Here is a 23628-nt window from a genome sequence, read left to right as displayed (position 1 = left end):
CCTCACTGTGGAGCCATTGGCTGCTTCCCTCACCTATCAGATCCCATGTCTGAAACAACGTAAGTTGCTGTTCGTGTAGCGGATACTTATTGAGAGTTCCAAGGTGATGTGGAAAGTCATTTTTCTCTACTTTCTTTTATAAATAGTGTCAAGAAATCTACAAATGGGAAAATTGAGGATTAATTGCAGGAAATTGTGGGCGAATAATGCTCATGTTACTCTAGACAGAATGTAAGAGTCCATTGAATATTTTTGCTTTGGTATTCCACATGCCCTTTGAATGAACCAAGACTGTTTCTCCTATGTGAGCTTAACATTCCTTTTCCTCGCCTGGGTAAGATTTTCACCTGTGCTTTTGACATTGAGATCCTCCTCCCTTCCAGCAGATGAACTGCTCTGGGGCTGCCATGATGAATATGTTGTGGCCTCTCAGCCTCTCTATCTTGGTCTGGAGTTCTATGGCATCCTTTCTGCTCAATCTGGGGTCTTATCTCTGGAGCTTCTCGGTCCCCCATAACTGACTGCAGAGATAACATGCCCCACATCTCCCTATCTCCTCAAGAATATTTACAAACCATTGCAAAGAATTTGGCTTCTACTCATTTCCTGCTGCATTGGATCCACGTTACGCTTGATTATCCACATTGATCACATAGTATATAGATTTTTTTAAAGAGTTTACTTTTCCCCCTTCCAACCAGTGTGCCACATGCCTTTCTAGATATTATATAGAAGCCTCTCTCCTGTGGAAAATAGATTTGACCTATACACCTCAAGACTACCATAAAAACAATTTCTGTCTCATGGGGTTTAATATTAGCGTACAGCATGTTTTAAATTTTAGTGTGCATATAACTTGTTCTGTGCATATAAATGTCTTTGTATGAAGAACTACGTTGTCTGAATATGCCATGTCTGAACTGATCCTTGGAAGTGTTTAAAGATACTACAGCTGTTGACTAAAGCACTTGATAGAAAACATTGTGACATTTTAAAAACTGTCAGGCTGCGCTGGATGACTTCTCCAGTTGTTACAAATATCTCACATGAGTGACATTTAGCCTTTTCCCCCCTGGATCCAGGTGTCTTGCATAAGGCTTTTTGAGTATATTGATACTTGTTTATTAGGCTTTTAGGAGGTGCCTGAAAATTTTCTCTTTAAAAAGAAGTTTTTCTCTGATGGAATTTGCTGTGATTCTGTGTTGACTCCTTTCGCTTTTTTGTGTTTTGGGGTAAGTTGTCCCAGGAGCAAAACAAAAAAAAAAACAAAAAAAAAACCAAAAAAAAAACAACAAAAAAAAACGAATGAGCACTTCTCTCATGTGTGTGTCTCTATTGTACAATATATTTATGCTTTAATGGGATTGATGGGGACATGACGGGAAGAACAGGGATTGATAGCTGTGGCTTCCATTTATGTGGTGATAAAGCTGGCAGAAAGGAAAAGGGTATCCGAAATTTTGAACACAGAGGGATTTTTGTTGTTTTGTTTTGAGACAGGATCTCATGTCGTCAAGGTTGGGTTTGAACTCACTTTATAAAGGAGGTGACCTTGAACGCTGGATTCTCTTGCCTCTAATTTCCAAATGCTGGATTACAATTGTGCCTCACTGTGTCTGGCTGACCATAGATGTTTAGCACATACTTGCTAAATCAATGTTTTTAATGGACTAAAACTGGTTCCATAAGGTTGTGAGCAAGTGGTGTGTCTTAGTTAGGGTTTTACTGCTGTGAACACACGCCATGACCAAGAAAACACTTATAAAAACAACATTTAGTTGGGGCTGGCTTACAGGTTCAGAGATTCAGTCCAGCATCATCAAGGTGGGAACATGACAGCATCCAGGCAGGCATGGTGCAGGAGGGGCTGAAAGTTCTACGTCTTCATCTGAAGGCTGCTAGCAGACTATTCACTTCCAGGAAGCTAGGATGGCTTTATAGACCACACCCACAGTGACACACCTACTCCAACAGGGAGTACACACCTTCTAATAGTGCCACTCTTTGGGCAGAGCATATACAAACCATAATATGGGGTTCCCCTCCCAACCCCAACCACATCCTGGGTATCAGGAAACAAGTACTTCTTACCGCTGGATGGCCTCTTTGTCACTCAGCTCTGACTCTTCTATTCAGGTCCTGAGTCTGTTCCTGTGTCTGAGTCTAGGTGCTTATGTGGCTGTTGTGCTGCTGGGCTGCTGAGTACAGCTGCTAAAGGACAGAAATTTCACCCTCCTCCATCCTCTGGAATTCTTTCAGATCCACTTACCATGTTTTCTTTGCCATCCGTTTCTGGGACCTCAGAGGCCCCCCCAAATCCTGACTTACTCCTTGTTCAATGGAAGAAAACTTTCTATGAAACCCATGACTAAACCTACCTTTGACAAATGATGGACAGGGAGCAATGTTGGAGTTAGTCAGAAAGAGTCAAACCTGGGTAAATTCTTCGAAATGCCTATTTGAGAAACCCAGCAGTGCATGGCAATGTGTTTTCTTATGTAACTGATGGCCTGGTCCGCCTGGAAGTGGTATCAGGTGCCAATCTGTTCTTGCCAGTTTCTCAGAAGCTTAGGTAACCATTGCTGTGTGCAACTGATGCTGGGAATAGATATTTGAGTTCTAATTGTTTTTTCTCTGCTCTGCTTCTTGCTTCTATGTTTGTTCAGGCTCTTAATGACCTTAGCTGGCCACCCACCTGAGTCAAAACTGCTCACCTTTCAAGACATGCTAAGATAGTCAACACAACAGAAGAGAATTTCTGGGGCCATTTTGAGCTATTCTCTCTTAAAGATTCCATCTTAAATGAAATTTAGCCCAAGGAACCGTCAGCTATTGTTTTCTTCCAGATCCATTTCACTCACCTCTGATACAGAAGTGTTCATTGGCTAACACTTGTAACACAAGCTAAGGGAATATTTAGACACTTGAATAAACAATTCACTTTTAGACTTTCTAGCAGATTGCCTATTATATATACATCTAATCAAGTAACATAAAACAAATCTTGAGATGATTTGAAATTTACTTGCTTTTTCAAAAAGTATGTCTCTGTGTGGTGTGAATTCACATACATGTGCGGATGAGCACACTTGCTTGCACATATGTGCAGGCCAGAGGAGGGTACCAAAGTGTGCCTATGTGTATATGATAGATGCACATTTTTAAAGTGTGCACATCTGTGCAAGCATGTTGAGGCCAGAAGAGGATGCCAAGCATCTTTCATTGTCACCTTCTACTTTAGTTTTGTGAGATGGGGTCTGTTACTGAGTTGGAGGCTCACAGGATCTGCCTATATCCATTCCCCAGTGTGCAGGCTACAGGCTTGCACAGACACATCCAGCCTTCTACTGTAGATGTTGAAGATTCCAATTCAGGTCTGCATGTTCTCATAGCAAGTGCTCCTAACCACAGGGCGTCACCCAGTCCCTTTCCCATTTCTTTATGAAGACTAGAATACTCTGGGAAAGAGGAGTATACAGTTAATGATATTGAAAACCCAGAAAGATTTATAAAATTGAAAATATTATTTAGAGTGATAAATCTACCTTTTGCTTTAAGTAGTTGAGAAACAAAAAGCCAAAAATAATATTTCTTTATTTAACACACAACCCCAACACAATGTGCATATATATATATATAAAAATTTACTTGGGGTATGAATGTACACTCATTGTTTAATATTCAAATTAGTGTTTCTTACAAAATGTGTATTTCTATCTTTCCTTTCTTTCCTGAAACACAGTTAGAGATGAACAGTCACAGCCTGAGCATTTAGTGGTAGACGCTCTACTCCCTACCACCTCCAACTCAATCTTGAGTCTTATTCAGGGTCCTCCAACTCTATTGTTCCTCTGTTCTTCATTTGATCTAAGTCTTTTGTAGACTCCTTGAAACCATTCTTCATTTTGTCTGATTCTAAGTTTCCCACTGTCCAGCTTGTCATATTAACTTGAGGAAGATGTTCTGCAGGGGGTCCAGCTACAGTGTGGGATTTTAAAATAAAATACTTGTTTTATGCTCTTTGCCTTGGTACCTTACTCCTTTCTACCCATCCAGATTCTCCTGTCCAATATCCTAAGAAAAGAACCAGTGACAACCCTTGGAGCCTGTGGAGTTCACATCCTCTTCTCAGAAAAATAAACTTATGTGCCACTTCATAGATATTGTTCAGAATTGTTATTTTTTTCTCCCTGTTATAATATCAGGATCTGGGGCATATAAATAACATAAATGGGTTTGCTTGACTGGTGTATAAACAGAGAATTAGTGAGCAGTGATTGGTCATTCACTGGATTCACCAGAGACTCCAGTGAGCCGGAGAAGCAAGACTGGGCATGGATAGGAACTCAGGAGGTCTGGCACTGTGAGGAACACGGAAGCTGATGAATAGTGTCCCAGCAGGGGCTTCTGATGAGCAAGCTGCTGCTAAGATGACTCTCCAGCTGTTGCTTCTGCTGTTGCTCAGGCTGTAAATAGAAAGAGAGATGCAGAATGGACTCTTACCAACCATACCAAGACAATGAGTGGAAGGGTCTTCCTTTTAACTGCCCTAGCATCTTACCATCCCCTACCAGAGACAGAGACAGGCTCATAAGGAAGCCTGAATGCTGATAGAATGAAGAAGAGATGTTGATGATCACTCAAAATATTCCCCATCAATTTTGTCTTTCAACCCATTAATTTTAATTTTGAGAACATAGATTATATTATGCTAATTTTGATGTCCTTATACTTCATCCATCAAATATTTATTAATTCATCATTATACAGGTACCAGCATAATTAAGGCTGAATATGGGTTTGTAGGCATATGAATGCTTCTGTATTCTGGGAGCTTTTCCATTGTGGGGAATAAGACAGACCACTATGAAGATGAGGGAAATCCAGTCCTTGCTAGTGATGTGTGGTGCAGAGACCTGTAAGACATGACATAGTGATAAAACATACCATGGTTCAGGATTTACAATTACAAAACCAAAAATTGTTAGAGAAGGTCTCACTAAGGAGGGGACTTTGAAAGAGGGCTGATAGAAGAGATTGAGCAAGGGTGTTTAGAGAAGAATGACCATGACAAAGAAAACCGGGAGAGCAAAGACTCTCATGTATTTCTTTGGCACACAGAGGTCTAGGAAAGAAGTCAATTGTGGCTGGAAGGAAAGAGGTTGTGAATGAAATCAGAGATATAAGAAAGACTCAGATCATGGAGATAATTCATGAGCACAGTGCAGCCTCTAATTCTGAGGTCTTATGGTCTAACAGGAAACTCAAATATGCAAGGACATCCTTCAGTGAATTGCTGCAGGTACCAAAATCTGGCATGAAGCAGAGGCTCCTGGGCAGCAGGGCAGGCCTGGATAGATCTTGGCTTGCCTGAGAATAGCACCAGGGAAGGATATGTTTTATTTATTTGCATCTTGGGTGTCTTCTGAAGTATCTGGCATGTGTCTTTTGCCTATATATTTTGAATTCACTTTGGGTGACTGATAATATCTTAGATCAACATGGTGTATAAAGAAGGTTTGAGTCTTTTCTTAATCACACCGAGAAAGCTTAAAGAGTCTAAGGAAGATAGAAGAGCCACGAGGATTGAAGATTTCAGATTCAAATGTCTAAATTCTCTCTCCTCAGTGTTCTTTCTGTTTCTGACACCATTGCTTTAATATGTTATAAAGTCTCAAATACAAAAACTACTGTTGAGATTTTGGAAAGGCAAACTTAATGTCTATATTAGTTGCATGATTAGTAAAGTCAAGGGAGCTGACCATTTAACTGCAATTTGGAGACATGATTAATTGGTTTACTTGTGCTGTTTTATCCCTGTGAGGAGGTTGTTTTACTTACTGGCCTAGTTTTTCGCTACAGTGTATCAGAGAATACTCACATGTAAAATATAACTGCACCTCCCTATGGCAGCAGGCAGCTATCAAGAAGATAATAATATGAGTTTTTCCTATTTCAATTGGTGCTGCCTGTACACTTAGTCATTTAGTTTTACCTAATGCTGACAGACTCCTTCCACAATGCCCTCTTGAATTTCCTAGTGGAGATTTGGTTCTCTTATATAACTCAATGCTTACATTATTTAATTAAACAAGGTGCTACATGAATCAACAAAACAACCGATGCTGACTATAGGAAAACACATTTCAATTAGTGACAGCAGGCTCAGTGCCCGAGGCTACTATTTATCAGGTAGAAAATGTGACAATGCCAGAAGAAAAAAAAAAGCAAATTCATTTCTCATAATATTGTGTGCACAAGTAGTATTTACTGTAGTCAGTAATCTTCACATGTATTTCTTGCTTACCTTGTAGTCCATCTCTTGATGTGTGTACCCAGAGCAGATAGATGTATTGATCTGTTTAGTATTTTCAAACACCTGCTAAGGTTTTATTGGGCACAGAAGCTTACTGATCTATTTAAATAAAATATTTCAAATCGGGGTCTTCCCTAAGGGTTTTAGGGATGCAAAATATGAATATAATATGAAGTACTAATCTTTCACCTAAGAGAGGAGACACTATCATTCAATATGGTAAGGACTGTGATATGGAATATTTTAGAGAACCCACAGGAAAGGAAAGGTATTCTAATGGGGTCATAGCAATGCTTCTAAGAGAGTTCAGTTGGAAAAATGGAGAAAAAGGAAATGGGATTCAAAATTCAGAGACTAGCCTAGATAATCATCTCATGTCACTTTAAGAGTACTGTATGAGCTGAGTATGGGGAGACAAGATGGAGACAGGGCTCTTTGGATTTCTCAAGTAGATCTTGAGAGGCCAGTGAGGTTCCTGTGGTTGAGGCATTAGGTCAGAAAGTAGAGACTAGGTCTAGAACTCTTAAGAGAAATGAGATTGCTGAGCTTTGTTCTCACAAGGGTAGAATTTACAGACAGGAAGAAAGCTGAAGGCCACTGTGGTGGTTTGAATGAGAATGTCCCTCACAGGCTCAGCCATTTTAACACTTGGTCCCCAGTTGGTGACATTGTTTAAGTTGCTCTTGATCAAGACATTTTATTACATCAATAGAAAAGTAGTTGACAAAAATACTTAATGGATATATTAAAAAGGCTACTGAGGCTTTGCCTTGAGTTCAGTCTACCAGTAAATTTCTTCAGTAGTAGATATTAATAACAATAAATAAAACATTCTCAGCAAAGTAAAAATAATGACTGTGATATTGACCTTGCCCATTGTGGTAGCTTAATCTTAGTGAGAAGAAATTTGAAGAATTTTCCATTTATTCCTATGAGGTAGGCTCATTTCCCCAAAGTCACAGAGTTGGTGCGTGATGGGCTCTGGATATCACCAGAGGCGGCTTCTTGCTTCCTCCTCCTCCTCCTCCTTCTCTCCTCCTCCTCTTCCTCCTCCTCCTCTTCCTCCTCCTCCTCCTTCTTTTTCTCCTTCTCCTACTGTACTGGTATCAGTCTTTGCTTCAGGACCCCACTGAACGTGCTCCTTGCTTCTCAGATCCATAGATTCAACATATATCACACATGTGGGAACTGCAGTATCTTAATTGGTCCATCATTCAGGGAGCATACTTTGATCCCTTAACATATTATGTAATTTTATCGTTTATATGGTCCAACCATTGTTTGAGGAACTACATAAGTAAGAACTGTTTGTGCACACACAGTAGGGAGATTTTATTGTGATATCAAACACAAGTTTTTGTTGCTATTGATTCTCTTCTAGCACCTTCTCAGAACTGCCTCTTCTTTTCTAATAAGTTATGGTGGAGTGTTCAACATGAGGCAGCCTTCAGTACCTTCTACTTTTGCTGGTGCATATCAGGCCTATTATTACTAGGACAAGGAACATGGTGGAATGGCTGATACTTGTGATGACTCAGTATGAATTTAAGATGTAATGGTGCCAGCTGGCTGAGGCTGGTCAGGGTAAGGAGAGGGATATAGTAACAGATGCCAGCTCACATGAGGGGATATAGAGAACACTGATGACTGATCTCAATAGTTTCTTCTGTTTTTAAAATGATTCTGAGTGGACTGTTTCATAGAGAAAAAGAATATGAGTGCATGTGTAATCCAAAACCAAACCACCAGTGGCAAAAGAGGAATGCAGAAGAAGAGGATGTCCACAGAGATTGGAAAAATCAGAGAAAACTTTGTCAAGAGGAAAGAGTCAGGACCAAATATGGGATGGAAAGACAGCTTAAGCAAAGATATAGTGGGGATGTGCATGTGGTGTATACAGAAGAGGATGAGGAAGGGGGTCAGGCAAGTCACATCAGCAGTGAGAACAAAAATGGTTGATAAGTGGAATCAGCTCAGAATGTGGGGTATTCAGAATTAGTCTAGTGTTCAAATTATAAGAAAAAGTACAACCACTGGGCGGTGGTGGCTCATGCCTTTAATTCCAGCACTTGGGAGGCAGAAGCAGGTGGATTTCTGAATTCGAGGACAGCCTGGTCTACAGAGTGAGACCAGGACATCCAGGGCTACACAGAGAAACCCTGTCTCAAAAAAAGAAAGAAAGAAAGGGAGGAAGAAAAGAAAGTAAAAGTATAACCAAGTAGTATGTTCTAATGAAGGAAGAGAGATGAAAGAAGTGTTTCAAATCACTAATCCTGACATAGTGGATTTCAGAAGGATGCAGGTAGGAGGAGGGCCAGATAGGAGACTGCAGTTCCCACATGTGTGGTTAATGTTGAAAATGTGGGTCTTAGAAGCAAGGGGCAAATTCAATGGGAGCCCGAAGCAAAGACTGATAGCAGTACAGTAGGAGGAGGAGGTGGAGGAGTTGGAGGAGGAGGAGTTGGAGGAGGAGGAGGAGTTGGAGGAGGAGTTTGAGGAGAAGGAGGAGGAGGAGGAGTTGGAGGAGGAGGAGGAGTTGGAGGAGAAGGAGGAGGAGGAGGAGTTGGAGGAGGAGTTGGAGGAGGAGGAGGAGGAGGAGAAAAGAAGAAGAAGAGGAGGAGGAGGAGGAGGAGGAGTTGGAGGAGGAGGAAGGCGGCCAAGCCCAGCCTTAAAGTGAGAAAACAGGGAGCACTCATAATAGACTTTATCAGGAAATTACTTTTCCAAGTTGATTCTCTCCCAAACATGATGCTCTCTTTTCCCCATTCCAAGATGTACATCCCTGAATCTCTGAGATCAGAATCCAGCTACACTTCCTTGTCCTTGGATGGACAGCATAGGGTTTCAAGGTTTTTGTATATTGACTACAAGTTTATCAGAGCTTGTGCTCCATTTCAGGGACAGTATAGGGTCAGTTTTTGGAGCCATGAAGTTAAGATGACCTAGTTAAAGTGTAGGAGACACTTCAAATGGAGAGTTTAAAGGATCTCATGATAAAATTATTTCCTTCAAATCTAGCACAGGGATGCTGTGTTCTGAAACTCAATCTCAGCAACTTCCAATGCTTAATCCCACTTCTTAGAAGGTGGAACAAAATAATCACAGGAGGCAGATGGAGGGAGGGATTTAGGTGGAAGAGGGTAGAGGGAAGAGAAAGTGTGACAGGATCAAGTATGGGGGAAGACGGGAGAGAAGCCCAGAGTGCCAGGAGAATGGATGGAAATATGCAGATACTGTGGATCTGGAGTGATGGTGGCGGGAAATTCTAGAATGTCTCAGAAATTTGGGATATAAAAGACTCCCAGGACTCAATGGAGATGACCGTAGCTGAAATGTCTAACAGTAGGAAGATGGAACCTGAAGAGACCACCTCCAGTAGTTAGACAGGGCCACCAGTGGAGGGATAGGGACACTAAACCACCTTCCAAATTTTGACCTAGAATTGTTTATGTCTAAAGGAAATGCAAGGGCAAAAATGGAGCACAGACTGAAGGAAAGGTGGATCAGTGACCAGCCCAACTTGGGATGGACTAGTGACTGGCCCAACTTGGCATGCATCCCATGGGTGGGCACCAAACCCTGACACTATTACTGATGCTATGTTGTGCTTGCAGACAGGAGCCTGGCATGGCTCTCTGGAAGGTTTTTGTGTATTGTATTTTGCCCACTCTCCTTGTCCCACCACCCAGAGTTCTTCATACCATTACCCTTCCCCTTTGCCTCTGAGAAGACACTCCACCCCTACCCCAGGACTTCCTGAGTAAAGCATGAAAGGGTCTATCAGCAGCTGACTGAGACAGATACAGATACTTACAGCCAACCATTGAACTGAGGTTGGGGAAGATAGGAGAAGGATTGAAAGAGCTGAAGGGGATGACAACCCCATAGGAAGACCAACAGTGTCAACTAACCTGGACCCCTGGGAGCTCCCAGAGACTAAGCCACCAACCACAAGGGCTGGTCCCTGGCACATATGCATGGGAAGTACAGATGATTTGAATGCACTTTCTAGTACATACTTCTGCTTACACCGAATCTTCCTAACATTTGGTATTGATGTGGCATCTACTCACTCATCTCATGTGCATGTGTGAACAGTGTATTTATTGGATTTTTGATGTGCAAAGACCTCAGACTAAAAAACAAACAAGCAACAGCAACAACTACAAAAACTAAGCGAACACAGAACCATCTTTCCCTGGACAAATACTTCAGGGACCTTGCCTGTGCCTTTCAGACCCAGTCGAGCATTCAGCCTTGAAGGGAGCATGTACTTCTAAGTTGGTAATTGTGTTAGACATTGAGTTAGAAAGACTTTAAGTGTTAGAAAGTTTGACCCTGACACTTGGGAATGATTACATCATCTGTGGATAAAGATAAGCACTGTGAAGAGCTTCTCTCATCAAATGTAGGATGAAGCAGATAAGACAGGCATCATGAAGCTTTTTAGTTAGGGAACCTGAGCCCCACTGGGTGAGTGACTTGTTCAATATACTGGCAGAGGAAGGGGAGAACCTGGGTTGGATGACTCTTCCTTGTTCAGTGTTCTTTATGTCTTTTTCTTTCCCAGTTGAGCTGTTCTAGAGGTTGGAATTGGGAGCAAAATCAAACTGTATCTCCCTTTCCTGACTCATGGCCCATGAGAAACAGCTCTTAGGAAATGATATCATTCCTTTCCAGGCAGAATATGCACCTTTTTCAGCAGCACAGGGACTCACTCAGTGGTCCCTAACATAACAGTATAATATTTACTGGAACAGTAGGTCAGCATTGCTGACCTGTGGACTGGCCAAAGGGGTATTCGAGGCTATAGATGTTAATTATTTCCTGCATTTGTATTTAACTATCCCTCTCTAACTGTACCACAAAACTTAGATCACTCTATCTCTTAGTTATGTCTCAGACTTGGCCACAGCCTTGTAGGTATGCCTAGAACATGGTTTACTGGAGGCAAGCAGCTTTGTTTCACTAGCCAGTGGATCAGAAGGGAGGTGAGCAATGGGGAAAGCTTTACAAGTTGTGTATGTACCTCAGCACCCACTTGCTGAGCCAGCAATTTGAAGGTATCATGATGTCCCTCCTGATGATAAGTTTATAGGGGAGATTCAAATATATCTCTTTAATACTGATACTGTACTACTAAAGGATAAATAACCACTTTTTGAAGTTTAACACAATCCATTGTGATCATATTTACTCCCTATTATTATCTTTATCCTTTTCCATCCCATGACACCTTCCTTCTTTCTAATTAGTCCCCATTCTGCTTTCATGGATTCCCTCCTTCCTTCCTTCCTTTCCTCTATCCCTTCCTCCCTCCCTTCCTTCATCCCTTCCCCCCTTCTTTTCTTCTTTCTCTCCTTCTTTTCTTTTCATGCAGATTTTGTGCAGGTAGCCATAGCTGTGTTCATGACTTCAGTGGCCATGTTGGATCTAGAAGGCACTCTTCCTATCTTCTATCTCCTTTAGGCTTTCTTTCCCCCCCTTTTCTGTGATGATCCATGGGCCTTGGAGCAGGTATTATAGATACCCTGTGTAGGGCTGAGCACTTAGTAGTCATTAATTCTCAGAACTGTGAGCAACTATGGCAAATACAAACCTACATTTCAGTACCCACCTCCTACCAAATGGTAAGGTCGTAATACTCTTTATTCATTTTGAGAGTCTCTGTATATCTTTCCTTTTAATTTCTGTAGCCCAATCTTTGTCATCTATGACATTTCCACAAGTCTCAGCTCTTTCCTGGCTTTTGTTGTAGCTCCCTGATACTCCTCATATAGGTCATTGCTATTTTGCTATCTCATTCTTTGATAGGCATTCCTCCTTCCATTTTTATAAGGCTGCTTGGAAAACTGAGCCTCTTAGAAAGTTGCCAAGTTCTCTCTGTAGTCACATTATTTTATTTTCTCTGGAAGACCAGTCTTCTCTCTGAGCGTGTGTGTGTGTGTGTGTGTGTGTGTGTGTGTGTGTACACGCCTGTCTTCAGTTTTATGTTCATTGGTGACTCCACAAGTTCTAATGTAGCTGCCAATGGGCACACAATGAAAGGCACACACACACACACACACAAACACACAAACACACACACACACACACACACACACACACAAATCTGAGTGTGTTGTAATGATGGTATTTACAGTCTCTGCCTTTTTTTAAGACTCCGGAGTTTCTAATTAGAACTTCCAAGTACAACATCATGCTAGTCTTCCACTTTTGCCAGACATTATTAAGATCTGTCTTAGTCACTGTGGTTCTATAACATAATACCTTATTGTAACTAATTTCTAAATAATAGGAATAAATTTCTTATAGTTCCAGAGACTGGGAAGTCAAGGTCAAGGTGCTAGAAGATTCATTGTCTGCTTGGGTTTGGTCTCTGCTTTGGAGATGGTCTCTCATGGCTGTGTCCTCAGGTGGTGGGATGTGGAAGAACAGAAGCTCTATTTTTGTTTCCTCTAGCTCATTTATATATTACAGATTCCATCCATGATGGAGGTACCCGTATGTACTAAAGACCTCCTAAAGGCTCCAGCTCTTACAGTGTTGTATGGGGCTTAAGATTCAGCATGTATTCTGATCACAAACATTCAAACTGTAGCATAGCTTAAGTTTGTATCCTAATTATTTTTCTATTAATAGAAACTATTATTTCCATTGCCATGGACCAGCTCCACAGTGACACACTTTCTCCCAGGGTTCCTGCCATGGCATCTCTTACTAGAATTGTGATAGAGGAACTCTGCTTGTCTTTAGCATTGTGCAGTATTAAGCCATACTACACATCACTCTAGGCATATTTGAGGGAAAGTGAAATAATGAACTCTCTACATTTAGGACAATGCCTGGTAGACTGAGAAGTCTTTGGTTTCCTTGTGGCTCTTTTATTCTTTATCAACATCAACACCATGATTCTGAGAATAAATTATTGTCGGTTCAAGCCAAGAGCTAGCAGTCTCTAAACACACATCAGCATGATAATTTTCAAACTTTGTGAAAGTGTTTCTGAGGTTTAGTAAGAAAATACCCTTCATTACATCTATTGCTTTATTTGAAACTTATTGATTAATTTTTATTCTTTGACAGTTTCATATGTGTTACATAATGTAATGCATTATGTAATGTATTCTGATTACTTTCTCTCCCAGCCATCTCCTAGCTCCTTCCCCTCTCTTCACCTTCCCCTCTCCAGATTCATGACTTTTGGTTCTGTCTTGTGACTTACTTAGTTTAATTAGGGCCATCTGTGTGATTATTGTATTGGAACTATTCCTTGGTGCTTGGTGGGGTCACCGGTGGATATACAGTGAAACATCCCCCATCTCTGAACCTACCAGGACCATTGCTTCATATTGGTGTCTAACAGAATAAGTATCTTACTGATATTTAAAAAATACCTTGTGAAAATATGTCATAGATGTGTGTAACTTAGAAAATGCATGAACTATGTAGTGAGCACCAAAGCTCCTTTTGTGGTTAAAGATGAGAGCCATACCCTCAAACATAGATAAAAGAACTTTCAAATTGGTTAGAATTTTGAATAAGGAGAAATCACTACCTAAAATAATCACTGTAGAGTAAATGATTCTACCATTAATGAAGAAGTAGAATTTTCTGAGAGTTACTGTGTGAGTCTAGAATTTTATTTGAAATATATAGTGAGAAATTCATACTGAAATACTAGGGGAAAGAATGAGGGGAAAATTTTAGAATTATTAGATAATTCTCTTCTAATTAAAATTGAACTAAAAATAAACTTGTTGCTTATTTATTTCTATTAAAGCCAAGTCAGGGTTATTGGAAAGTACTGTTCTAAATTCAACATCCCACCATTCCCATCTCATTCTTTTTTATATATAATACTTTTAAAGGTTTATTTATTAATTTTATGTATATGAGTATCCCATTTTCAGACACACCAGAAGAGGGCATTAGATCCCACTACAGATGGTTGTGAGCTACCATGTAGTTGCTGAGAATTGAACTCAAGATCTCTTGAAGAACATTCAGTGCTCTTAAATACAGAGCCATCTCACCAGCTTCCTGTTTCATTCTTAAATATCTAATTTCTTTCTTTTCTTCCCTCTAGATGCTGCTCATTCAATTATCCCATTTTCTTCTCTTTTCTTCACAGTTATTAACATCGTGTGACATTATCTTTCTGACCACTCCTTTGGTTAACATCCACTTCCCTCCTCTTGTGTGTAAGCTCCATGGTGGCAGTGACTTTGTCTTACTCACCTCTATGGCCCAGGAAAGTACCTGTCGTAGAACAATAGCAACAGAAGACGGTTGGTGGCTTGGGCTGGAGTGGAGTAAGTGGGAATGGAGAAAAATGGATAGATCTAAGATTTATGTTGCTGGCTTCACAGCAGGGACTATGAATAGACACAAGGGACTGTTTCTTAATTATTTTAATGGGCAGAGAGTAGAACCCTTTATTGAATTGTGAAGCTGGAAAGGGTAGAAGAGCTGAAAACTGAAACTCTGTAAAACTCTATATTGATATCCACAAGATATTATTGAATAGGCAGCCAAAGGAATAGTCCAAACAATAGATACCTGTGAGAGTGCCCATATATCTATGGCATTTATACTATGAAATGGGATATAGACAAGAAAGAGAGAGGAGAAAGGAAGAAACATAGCTTAAGCCAAAGGCCTGGAGATTCCAGTTAAATAGATGGGCAGAGAAAAGAAAGATTGTTAAAGATATTGAGAAGATAAAAAACTAGACAAACAAAAAAAAGAAAACCAAGAGAGAATGTGGCAAACAAGGAAGATATTTTATTGTTGATTCCAGAGAAGACAGTTGTCCGCCTCTCAAGTTCTTCTAGGTGATCATGAATCAAACACTGACAGCAAGTACTGAAAATGGTGTATGGAAAGAGAAACACTTACAAGGTGCTGGCATAAATGTAAATAGTGCAACCCTTACGGAAATCAGAATAGATTTTCTCGAAACACCGAAAGCAGAGCACCGACTCGATCTAACTATACCACTCTAGAATCTAGGGCAGCATGCCTTGGACAGAACTGCACATCTATGTCTCCCCTTTGCAGCACTGTTCACAGTAGTCAAGAGATGGATCCAGCCTAGGAGCCCATTGACAGATGATTAGACAAAGAAATGCAACAATGTGCACAATGGGGTTTCATTCAGATGCAAGGAAGAATGCAGTTGTGTCATTTGTATGAAATAGATGAAACTTGGGATCATATCAAGGAAAATGAGCTAGATTAGGAAGAAGAAACAACTATTTTTTTCATATATGACATGAAAGCATTGGGGACCAGTGGGGGGCAGGGAAGGCAGAGGAAGACAGTTGGGAACAGATGTGAGGTAAATGTAATGCTATGGGAGTGAGCTGAGGTGACGAGACAAGATTACAGAAGAGCAAGCAGTGAACAGATGTGATGAAGCAGGCAGAGAGTGAGCTCACCCAGGCCTTTAAAGAAGCCATGGAGGGTCAGAAGGGAGGAAGGACCTCTCAGTGATGTGAGTCAAATAGAAGTTAGCATTTCAGAGATGCTCCTCAGCAGAGTGAGGGCTGCTGTGTAGTAAATCATCTAGGGTTCAAAGAGTAGATAAAGTCTCTTTTTTTTTTCTTTCCATGGGGCATTATTTGAACAAACATTCATGGCTGGATACTTGTGAGCCAATAAATTGGCTTAAGATACTTGCAATCAAATCCTTAACAAGAAATCATCAGGGGTGTGCGTGGCAGCACACACCCTTAATCCCTGAATTAGGGAGGCAGAGGCAGGCAGATATCTGTGAATTCCAGCCATCCTGGTCTACAGAGTGAGCACCATGTCAGCCAGGACTAAATAGAAGGACTCTCTTTAAAAGGAACAACGAGAGTATCCTGGGTAGAGTCTATCTACAATACAGATATGAGCACATAGATAGTGTATATGATGGAGTTTCAAAGAATTCCAAAGAGCACAATCATGCTATAGCTCATCTGCTCCTGTGAGGACCAGGGAAGAAGAGAGAAAAATGGTAAAAAAAATATTGTTTAGAGTTGTTCGTTGTGTACTTGGCACATATGTTACCATTTCATTTTAAGTTAAAAGATATTCAAACTGGAAATGAAACCAGAGGTCACCTGGTTTAATTTTGTCATTGACAGAGATGGAGGCCAAAAGTATCTTTATAGCTCACAGAAGGAGAGGACCTCTTGGTCCTGGGTTCCAGCATAAGAACCAGAGATTTGGGGTCACGTAGACCTGGTTTGAAAGCCTCATTCTGTTATTTAGAAAACGTGAGAAGGCTTGCTATTGAGGTCTGCTTTCAAATCTGTAAGAGGGAATTATATCCAGTTAATTTTCTAGTTACTATGAGACCGAGGCCAGGTTGTGACATAATGACACAGGTACCTGCAACCAGGGCCCTCTTGATTAGTGATGACTTCGGTGCTCAGACATCCTGAATGAATACATAGTAAACTCTGGGGGAAACAAGGTTCATAGTGCATGATGGTTATTATGTTTTCTTCTTACCATTAGCTTTTGGGTAGACCAAGAATTTTATTTTATTCAGTTGAAATTATTATTCAGGTAATTGTTGGTTTGTAAAATATTATAAGAAAAATTCAGAAAGAACTTGTGTTCCTCCCACAGTGGCAACATTTTGAAAATCTGTCATCAAACATCACATGAACTTACTGTGGTTAGTAGCTATGAAAACATCAGAGAATTTTGTTTTCAGCCTACATTGCCTCAACTCAAAACAAAGATTACAAAGTTCCAAAATGACATCATTGTTCAAACAGAAAAATATATACGGTATGTACTTCAATGCTCGGCTCTTAAATTGTTATTAATTTTACATAATTTGGAGCTAAAACAACATCAGATGAGACCATTAGATTAATGGACAGAGTGCCTCAGTGCCGCAGTGACTCTGTGACCTTGGCCAAGGTGCTGAACTTTTATGTTCATGGCTATTTGGAAGTTGGAGCGAAGGTGTTCATCTGCTAATGAGTAAGTGTATCTGGATGAGTTCGATACCGTGCACTGGTCTTTCTTGCTTTTGTTCCTAATGGACTCTTGACTCTCCTTTGTTTCCTCTGCTCTACCTCAGGAACTTCTCAATTCCTCACATCCCATCTCACTTCTGCCCCTTTTCTAATACTGCTCCATTCATCTCTGAAGATGCTTACTTTGTCTCTGCTTCATTCCCTCCTGGTTCTACCTGCTAATATCAACACAAACTTACTTCCTGCCCCTTTCTCTCCATCTCCCTGTCCAACTTTTATTGTCCAAATCAGGTTGAGCAGTGTCCTTCAGCGGAAGCTTTTATACCTCCCAGATAGGATTACTCCCATGGTCACGCCATAGCTTCCTACTCTGCCTGTACACTTAGCATCCTGGTCCTCTACTTCAGAGAACATTGCCCCATGATCCTGTGTATTGTCTTAAAGTCTGCTCACCAGGATATGGCGTGGAGGCCGGGAGAGGCTGGCCTTGTTCACCATTACACAATATTTACTCACCATAGCGCCTGCCATTGAATGGGTAGTCAATAAATTACCAAGCACATGAGTGAATGAATACATTTAATAATCATACGCTTAGCTTTGGGTGAGAAAACAGTATGCAGAGTGGGCAGAATGGTGGCTGGTATTTCTTTTCGTATATGACTCATCTAGAGTCAAAGCTGTTCACTGTTTAAAAATATATCTTTGCAGGGTAATTTGGTTTTTCTTTTTTCTTCCCTGTCTTTTGTTTTCCTGTCGGAATCTTTGTGTAATTATATCTTGCAAAATACCTCAAACGGTGGCCAAGATGATTTCAGAATGGAACACAAACCGAAAATAGAGATGAATGTTTGCGTTGGAGTACTGAAAAGTTGTGAACGTGATCCTGTCTTCCAGGTACCTCAGCACAGTGGGCTGCTCTGCCTCGTTTTGCCTCAGGCGACAAAAGCATCGTCTTTTAGGCCACCTGAGGTCATATTTGCTGTAAGCATATGGAGGCTAAATACAAGGCCTTCATTCTAAATATGTGGCTGACATACATACAATATTAATTCGTATCGCCTGCTATGGTGCCTTGCACTGAGTTTAAAAGAATTAAAAAGCAGATTTTGTATCTAAATTATCTGTATCTTCCTCTGGAGACAGACCCTGCTTTGGCATGTTATTCTTCCTTCTTGGTTCTTCTGACTGTTGCAGGATGAGTCCTTGAAAGCCAGATTCCTGCTGTTCTCAGCACTTCAGTTTGGAGGAAATTTCAGGGAACTTTGTACCTTGCCACTGAGGAGTCTGTGTCAGAAGGTCCCGGTTACCAGTGGCTCCTGTACTAGAATATCCAGATAAGTACTATAAAAATGCAGATTCCAAAACTTGTGGTCTCAAGTTGTCACTCAGTAAGTTTGAAATAGGACCTGAAAACTCCCTTTTTTATTTGTTTGTTTGTTTTTTAGAGATATTGATAAATGACTGGGTTTGGAAACTGCTTTTTTGTGGGATTCCGTCGCCTAGAGACCTTTGGGTCAGTTGCTGTCTTCATGTGCAAATCTGTTTGCACAAGCACAGTATCAGTCCTCTCATTTTTCCAGGGGAGCATTACGTCAGCCCACACCCTCAGTCAGCCCATCTCTCAACCCAACCCATCTACTGTAGGTTCTAGAATGTTCCACACATTCCTTAATGTTTGCCTGTGGTTGAGCTGGGGTTGCCTCCTCTGTGTCCTGGGTAGTTTCTCTTTGTTTCTTAGATTTCTCTGGCGTCTTGATTGGGTTGGGTTTTCTTGCCTGATTAGGGTTTCCTTTGCGTCCCCCTGCCTTGCATTAGTTACTTTTATGACTCTTGTGAGAAAATTTCTGATAAACGCGGCTTAGGAAAGGAAGGATTTATTTTGACTTGCTGTCTGGGAGCCACACAGTCCATCATGGCAGAAAAGCTTGAGGGCAGGAGAGTGAGACAGGTGGTTTTTAACATGCCTGGATGCAAGGATAAGAGAGATGAATACATGTTCAATTCACTTTCTCATTTTATTTGGTTGGGGACCCCAGGGCATGGGATGGTACTGCTTCCATTCAGGAAGGGCATTCTGTCTTCAGTTAAAAAACCTTTCTGGAAACACTGTTTTAGCCACACCCAGGGGTGTGTTTCCATGGCGACTGCTAAACCCGATCGAGCTGGCAATGGACTTATCCATCAGTCTTCCCTTTCCTTTCACACTTATCTACAGAGTATTGACTTGCCCAGCCCTGTGGGTGCTACATAGTTGCAAACCAAGTAAGTTGCTTGTTTACTTTTCTGCCTTCCTTATTATAGGCTGTGCTCCTGAGAAGAATACTGGTACCTCTGTCTCTTTCTGGAACAGAGAGAAAGTTAAACAAACCATAGTTAAATGAACCAAGGCATGAATTAATAGCTAATAATGAAACCTAAATAATCTTGTCCTTTGAATGGGAGCCATGGCTATAGTTACTGCTGCTCTCAGCTGGAGAAAATTTATCTCCTTTAACAGACACATATTTTACTAGGAAAAATGAGTCATCTTCAATAGTTGATACTTTGAATATTAGGAAAACAGAAATGTGCAAGCAAATTGTCTCATGTGTGTCTCTAACATGTTTTGTTTTTTTTGTTTTTTTTTTTTGTTTTTTTGTTTTTTTTTTTTTTTAGTCAGTCTTGTACTTTATTGTCATTGTCGTCTCAGGCCTTGACTGCATACTTGCGCAGTGGGTACAGCCGCTCCTTCCGCTGCTGCTTCTTGGTCTTCAGCCTCTTTTCATGCTTGGTGAGCCGGCGTCGCATGGCTCTAGTCTTCTTGGGTCGCAGGTCCAGGGGCTTGTACTTCTTGACCTTGTAGAATTTCCTGAGGTTTTCTTTTTGAGTCTGGTTAATGACAGTGAGGACACGGGCGATAGATTTGCGTACGACTCGTATCTTGGAGAGCTTGGACGCGGCGCCGCCTGTCACTTTGGCGACGCGAAGCTGGGAGAGTTCCACCTTCAGATCGTCCAGTTGTTTCAACAGCTCCTCCTTCTTCTTGCCGCGCAGGTCCCGAGCCTTAATCTTGGCCATTGCTGCGTCGTTCACGGCTGAGGCCGCCTGGTTCGAGAGCCATGTTTTGTTTTTTAACATGATAGGCAACAGTCATGTGTAGCAGAATCTAAAGCTATAAAGGACGTGCGGGGCAGAGCTCCCCCTGTCTCAGCCTCCAGACACCAGTTTCTCCAATGAAGAGGCAATCCTCGCTTGAGGGTTACCGCTTTTCAAAGGCAGATGGTAATATATACTGGGTGACAGTCTGTTCCTTGCCTTTTACTTACTATGTGTCTTGGCAAACGTCTTACATGAAGGAGTGCACAAGGCATTTATTTTTTCTCAGTCTCTTCCACAGTCTCCTGCTCTAGGGTATATCTAATTCATTCTGTGAATTCCTCACTGGTGGTTCTGCAGGTTTCAATTCGTGGCTGAAATGAGTTCGTTCCCTCCCACGTGTCACTTTGTAAATACTTGAGACTACATAGGAAAATTTGCTAAGTTGCTGGATGCATGCCTTATCATATTGCCACCATGGCCAGTGCATTAATTATCCTGTTTGATGTCATTCCAAACCTCCAATATCTGATGGTCCTTGTAGGCTGAGCAGCGCACTGTCTTTCAGGTGCTGCAACACATTATGAGTTGTATGACTTTTTTCATATTTATATTTTATTTTTAACTTATTGTTTAATTAATCGCTTTATTGGTTTACATATTAAATGTTGCTCCCTCTCCCGGTCCCCCTCCCAAGGTTCTTCACACCATCCTCCGTCCACTTTGCCTCTGAGAGGGTGCTCCTCCCATCCCAGTATCCCCCTTCCCTGGGGCATCAATTTTAGGTACATCCCCTCCTACTGAGGCAAGACAGGGCAGTCCTTTGCTGTATATGTGCTGGGCTCATGTACGCTCTTTGGTTGGTAGCTGAGTCTCTGGGAGCTCCCAGGAATCTGGGTTAGTTGACACTGTTGGTCTTCCTTACCCTAACTCTTCCATAGGGGTCCCCAGCCTCAGTTCAATTCTTGGCTGTCTGTATCCATCTCAGTCATCTACTGGTAGAGCCTTTGAGGGGACAATCATGCTAGGCTCCTGTCGCATTGTATGAAGTTTATAGGGAGACCTAAAAAAGGGTCTGTCCACCCCAGGTAGAAATGGCATTGACAGAAGAAAAAGAATTCTGTCCAAGCAGGAGCACAGATGCTCCAGGCAGCTGCATCATTGACAAGTCCCGCCCCAACATGGCTGACTCACAAGCAGCTGCATTACCTAGCATTTCCAACTCCTGGTCGACCTTCTGCTGCCTCTGTACTCCAGCATCCCCAGGGCTGTGTGCAGCAGGGCAGGACGGAGGGTGTCTAGACTCACAGGTTGAGATCTTATGATTTTTCCATCTCCCACTAGGGGCTGTTAGCAGTTTCAGTAAGTTACATTTTTCTGTTTATTTTTCTTGCCAAAGACTAGAGGTCATCACAGCCACTCTGCCCATGACAGCAGTACTTATGACAAGCCTGGGGGGGATAGCTGCATCCCATTCTGTTACGTGCACTTGGTGAAAATGAACGAAGAGATTTCAAAGCAGCATAAACTTTAAAAAGCTGTTTGGCCCTGCAGGTTGTGTTTTCTGATTGCTAGTATTTAGAAATCAAGCTCACAATCTTTTTTTTGAGGTCTTAAAATAATTGATAAAAGGTAAAGATTTCTTCATAATTTATTTTTATTCATGTTATGTCCCAATCACAGCCTCCCTTCCCCCCAACCCCCGGTCATGTCCTTTCTTCTTGACATTTCATTAATGTTTTCTCTGAACACAGAAGCAAAAGTTGCTTCTTGACTAAACCAGTGGCCTCTGTGGTTGCTGTATGCCAGCTGGTCACACTAACTAAGCAGAATGGTTCTATTGCTCTTACGTCAAAGGATCACTTCTCAGACCTGAACAACAGACATACGTTGTTCTTAAAATATCTAACAAGATGATCAACCTTCACTTCAGGTCATGAGAGCTGCAATTTAAATATGTGGCTTTTTTTCCTTTTAAGTAAATTTTCTTTGACCTGAGTACTTTCTTCTTGCTAATGAGAAAACTTAGGAAATTCAGAAATATACTTTAGAAAAGAAGGAAAATACGCCCAATTTTGTCATATAAATGCAAAAATTTTCTCCAGTTTTTAAAAAAATGATACTAATGATCTTACTTATTTGAACTATTATGCTGTATAATCTGAATGGGAGTCTGATTTTTTCAACTATTATTATGGCATATGTGAGTGTGTTTCTAAAATTTTAAAAACCTCTTTAGTGGCAAATTAATAATCTACCTTGTATGTGCAACATAATTTATTTCATCATTATTCTGCCATAGGACAGTTATATTTTCAACTTTTAACTCATAAAATATGTTACAGTTAATAATCAGTGAATATTGGTATATTCATATATGATGGCCTTGCTGTATAAAATGAAAGTGAAAATACTAGTTCAAATGTATAAATACTTTAAAATTCTTAGTATTCAACACAAAATGTTTCTAAGGAGTCTCTACTAACTTGTATCTCTGTAATCAACTATTCCATCCTTGCTTTGCTGTGCTCTCAAACACTAGTACTTCAAAGCCATACATGTTGCAGTGTTTAGCGTTATTATTAGTTAACTATAATTTTTTTTGAGATAGGGTCTCAATATGTAGTCTTGGATGACCTGGAAGTTTCCATGTAACCCAGAATCTGCTTGCCTCTGCTCCCTGAACTCTAATATTTTAAAAGCTGTTTATACATTTTTCCTTTTAAGTATCTGTCCCTATCTGTTTTTTTGTGTTTCTAAATGAAATTTGCTATTTTTGATCATTCTTTTTTTCATTAATTTACTTACTTTCTGTTTTTTCCTTATTTATTTATTTATTTATTTATTTATTTATCTATCTATTTATCATTTATTTATTTTGGTTCTATCCTAGGTCTCTAGGCTATTGAGCCCCTGGTTCCTGTCCCTCCAAGCAGTGTCAGGCTCCCACTCATGGCATGGGTCTCAAGTTAGGCAAATCGCTGGCTGGCCACTCCCATAAGTTCATATAAACTTTGTTCACATATATTTTCCCAGGCAATTCTGGTTGTCTGTCATCTTTTTTTTTCCCTAAATAAGCAAGTTCAGGAGTGCTTATCAGATCAAATCTTATGAATTCTTCTATTGCTTTGTGACAGGAATGCTCCTATGTCTACAAGGCATATAGATACTCACCCATGTTGTTTCTTCTTCTTCTTCTTCTTCTTCTTCTTCTTCTTCTTCTTCTTCTTCTTCTTCTTCTTCTTCTTC

General features: G+C 40.8%; 1 pseudogene; it reads right to left on the bottom strand.

Annotated features, from left to right (window-relative positions):
* Positions 1-19942: 19942 nt before the first annotated feature.
* LOC114634506 lies at positions 19943-20394 on the bottom strand (annotated as a pseudogene).
* Between the last annotated feature and the right edge of the window lie 3234 nt (positions 20395-23628).

Source organism: Grammomys surdaster, unplaced genomic scaffold, assembly GCF_004785775.1.
Source record: "Grammomys surdaster isolate TR1022 unplaced genomic scaffold, NIH_TR_1.0 958, whole genome shotgun sequence".
NCBI classification, from domain to species: domain Eukaryota; kingdom Metazoa; phylum Chordata; class Mammalia; order Rodentia; family Muridae; genus Grammomys; species Grammomys surdaster.
The sequence above is the reverse complement of the archived record's forward strand: the minus strand, read 5'-3'. Positions and strand labels throughout refer to the sequence as shown.